Here is a 4,240-nt window from a genome sequence, read left to right on the forward strand (position 1 = left end):
TAATGAGACAGTTTCGGGTGTCAGTGTGAAGGTGACCCTGGCCAAGATAGAGTGATCTCCATGTAGGTGAAGCACAAAAAGACGGGCCAACTCATGATGAACTCGAACATTAGCCACTCTTTGACAAAACTCAAAACATGATAGATGCTGGAAACATGACATAGCAAGAGGGCAGGCCTCCAATTCAGTGAGGGTAGTGGGCTCATCCCTAACATGTTTGCCACTCTTATGATGTCTCCTGGGAGCCTGCTCTTTCGAGGATGAGTCACTTTGTGTCTCCATATCATACTTTGATGAATGTTGTGATGTCATGATTGTTGTGTGTACAGTATTTAGGATGCCCTTTGATGATGGTGTGAAGCTGGGTGCTTTTGTGATATTTGCCACCAAGGGGAACAATGAAACAAAAGGGAGTATTAGGAGGGGAGTAATGTGATGGCAATAGGGGTTATGGGGAGAAGTTTTCTTAGGGATATGTAGGGGGTTTGGGTATTTGATAGGGTAGGTTTTTGGGGTATTATGTTGAAAAATAAGAGGAAGGGAAAGAGAATAGGGTTTGGTAGTGTTTTAGGGTAGGGATAATAGGAAAAATGAGAAAGGGATGATAGGGAAAAATGGTAGGTGAGGGAAAAATGGTGGATGAAAATGGAACCTTGGCCTCCATACCACAATTATGCAACCCTAGCAATAATGGCCTTTGGTGTTTTCTTGTGGTTGATTTTATGATTTTTGTTGCATTCAAACATAGCCATAAACCACCATACCATTTATAAACTTTGATGAACAAGTCATGTCATAGAGCCGACCTTTCACTTTGATGGGCTTTGCAAGAAATTTGAGGTGATTTAGCACGGTTTTGGCCCTTTGTGGGTGTGCGCCGCGTGCCAAACCCAGTGCATCGCACCCTCGGTGTGCACCACGCCCTCTGTGTGCGCCGCGCCCATGTGTATATGCACCGCGCTCCTGGAAACTGCCTCCAACTCTCTCCAAACATGCACTTTGCCTCTCAAACACTTTTCAATTTCTCCCTATGCACTTGATTTGCACAATGCCTCTGATTTTGGTGAAAACTTGTATATAAAGACATGGAAGTCATGGTTTAAATTTTTGCTTCTCCAAAAACCCATTTTTCTAAAGTTATGTTTTGACACTTTTTCACTGACTTAAAGCAACACTGATTTTCACTTTCCCTTTGAAATTTCAAATGATGAAATTTTCGGCACTCTTTGCAGGGATTGCATGACAGGACATTTGGCCACAGAAACCATGCCTGCATCTGAAGAAATCAACTGACGACTTTTCTGAAAATTTTATCACCAATGACACTGTTTGACTTTTCTTCAAAACAGAGTTTTGAAGAACAGTCAAAGTTTATCAATATGACGATGAAACTCTCTGAATCATTACTTTGTAAGGGCCTCACTCTAGCCTGCATGGCTTTACTGGACATATTTAAAGACCAAATTTATTAACCCCTAGACCTAATGATCGAAAATGACTTTTGTCCATTAAAGGACCAGACCTTGACTATCATGGACTTTGGTGATCATTGACAAAAGACCTAGGCCAGCAAGAGCTGGACATGAGGAGAAATGACTAGCATGACCTTTTCCGTCATATTATGGCATGCTCCTAGCAGAATGCAGCTTGGTGAATGGATCGGGACTCCTAAAACTGAAATGCATAAAGAGTTTTGATCTCTGACGGAGGACTGACTAGACCGACTCTAACGGGCACATTGGGAAGGATCCCTAACGGTCGACTATTTCCTTTGTCAAAGCCTGTCAGATTTCTCATCTCAGGCAGTAGTGGTGGCGAACCAAGCACTTCCCAAGCAATTTAGGAAAGGATACTCACAGAAGCCCCTTCATATATGATGGTACCGACCATGATCATTTTGTAAGCTTGTACAATGATTCAGAATGGTACATTGGCCGGTACCCGGGGTCTACCTAGTAGATTCCAATCGAAAGAAATGACTAGGTTTCTTGGAGGTGGAACCAAATAGATGGTCGGATATGACTCTGATGAACTTCCTTCCTGCGGTAAAGGAATGGGTAGACTGCCCCCATGTTCATTGGAGTTTGTGTTTACGAAAATAATTTGGACAGTGTCATTCTCATTCTCTTCGGAGATTGTGTCATTTGAAGATAGACATTCCGAAGACAAGACTAGGTCGACTGCCACCTCAACCTTTTGACTTTTGTCTAGTATGGATTCAGCGGGTTTATCTTCAATGACAGATGTTTCGACCGACCAAAATGGCGTGTTGGTCATATTTTCAACTAGCGATGGACTCGGCAGGAGTTTCTTGTATCTAGGAGGAAGTCGTAGTGGCGAAGCCGGACGGTTATCCAAAACTCTTTTAGCTCTGTCTAGGAAGGGACAACTGTGGATGGCGTGATCGCCTTCACATAATCTACAAGGAAATTTACATTTCCTTTTTTGTCCAAATGTTTCATTCTCACTAGTTGATGGTGTACTTTCAACATGGTCTTCAGAGGTTGATGACACCAGGTTGTGCAAATGAGGAGACCAGTCCCTTAAGATTCGAGGGATGCAAGGACAATCTCGATGATAGTGGTCTCCTTTGCAAATGACACATGGATATTTAGGCTTAAATGGTGCAGTGTGTCGATTTTCACTAGACGATGCCTTGTTACCCCTTTTCACCTTTGGCTTCTTCTTCTTCTTCTCTTTCTTCTCCTTCCCCTTCTTCTCCTTCTTAATTACTTGATTTTTGGCCTTACAAGCTTTATCAAGCTAAGAGGAAGGAGGGGAGGGAGAATCAGATGAAGTAGAAGGTTGGGGGGTAACTTTAGTATCATCCGATTGCTGACTTGACTGCTTAGGAATCACGGTGTTCTGAACAACAGAGGTCGAGAAGAGCCATATTGGCAAGCCCATCATCAATCCTGGAAGTGACAATGTTACCATATGAGGTGCACCAACATCTCCCCAAGAGGAGAAAGGACTAGGATTTCCTCCAAGGGGAACTCCTTGGTTGGTGGACTCCATTTTTCTCAACGTAAGACCAATGCGGGAAAGGTGATATTATTCTGATTAAAATAAATTTTAGACACTTTGACAAAACTTGTTTTTTCAATTTTTAAGAGTCGAGAAAAAACAAAAGATGACTCTAGTCGCCTTCGATTGTTAATGAGCCTAAAGTGACAAGTTCTCAGATGGACCTTTTCCTTTAAGGGGTCTGAAAAGGAATGAAAGAGACTACTCTGGAAATCTAAATAGAGGGATTACCAAACCAATCGCAAAACTACAGAATACTTTTTACGATACGATAGTCAATCTTCCCGAATGCTATGTTCAGTGCATTGCGATCGATAGGGCGACAGACACAGCTTCCTATGGATAAAGGATATAGCCTATTGTGGTCTCCCAATATATACTCGATGGTATGTGGGAGCGCAAGTCCATAGTGGCACTTGTTGTCTCAAAGAGGAGGAATCACCCAACCAACAGTGAAAGCGACAGTTACCAGGCTTTACGATGCAGAATACGTCTGTAGCCTAGACTTCTAGATGTTGTGCATTAGGTTCCAAAGCGTTTTTAGGATCATTAAATTTATTTTACAAATGATCTTTCTTAAGAAATTTGCCTTTCAGGTTCACTGTTTGATGTAGATGTACAATTCCTAAAATGCTATCTAAGATGATAAAAAATCATTTAATCTTTGTTTTGCGATGAAAATCCTAGCTACTAAAGAAAGAGAGACGATATTCTTTAAACATAGAGCAGAGAGCACACACTAGGCGCACTGTCCTAAATCAAACCAACAAGCAGTCTAAATGGAAATGCACATGCATGTATTTGTTTTCAGCTTTCTTAATGTGTGAATGACAAGAAGAATGCTAAGTACAAATCTGAATTATCTTTTCAAAGCGACAGTACTAACAAATTTCTCTTCAAAAACGAAAGGAAGATAATAATGACACTTTACTATTTTGAATTGAAAACTTCTTTTGACACTGGAAAAACTACTAATTCAAATCAAATACAAGAGTAACTATATAATCGACCATCAAGAACAATAGAATTATTTTCTTTGACTGAAAACGACACTTGCGACACTTTCAAATCAAAAGAAGACAGTTCGACTATGCTACTACTTTGTAAAAGAGAACTGAAAATGGCGGAAAATACATAAAAACATTCACAGTTCTTTGCACAATGGAGGTAGAATGATGGAAAGAAAGGGGGTTTCGACAGTGGTATACTGATC

The sequence above is a fragment of the Pinus tabuliformis genome, chromosome 8 (assembly GCF_031772625.1).
Source record: "Pinus tabuliformis cultivar Carrire ecotype Pingquan chromosome 8, CPIR1, whole genome shotgun sequence".
Lineage (NCBI taxonomy): Eukaryota > Viridiplantae > Streptophyta > Pinopsida > Pinales > Pinaceae > Pinus > Pinus tabuliformis.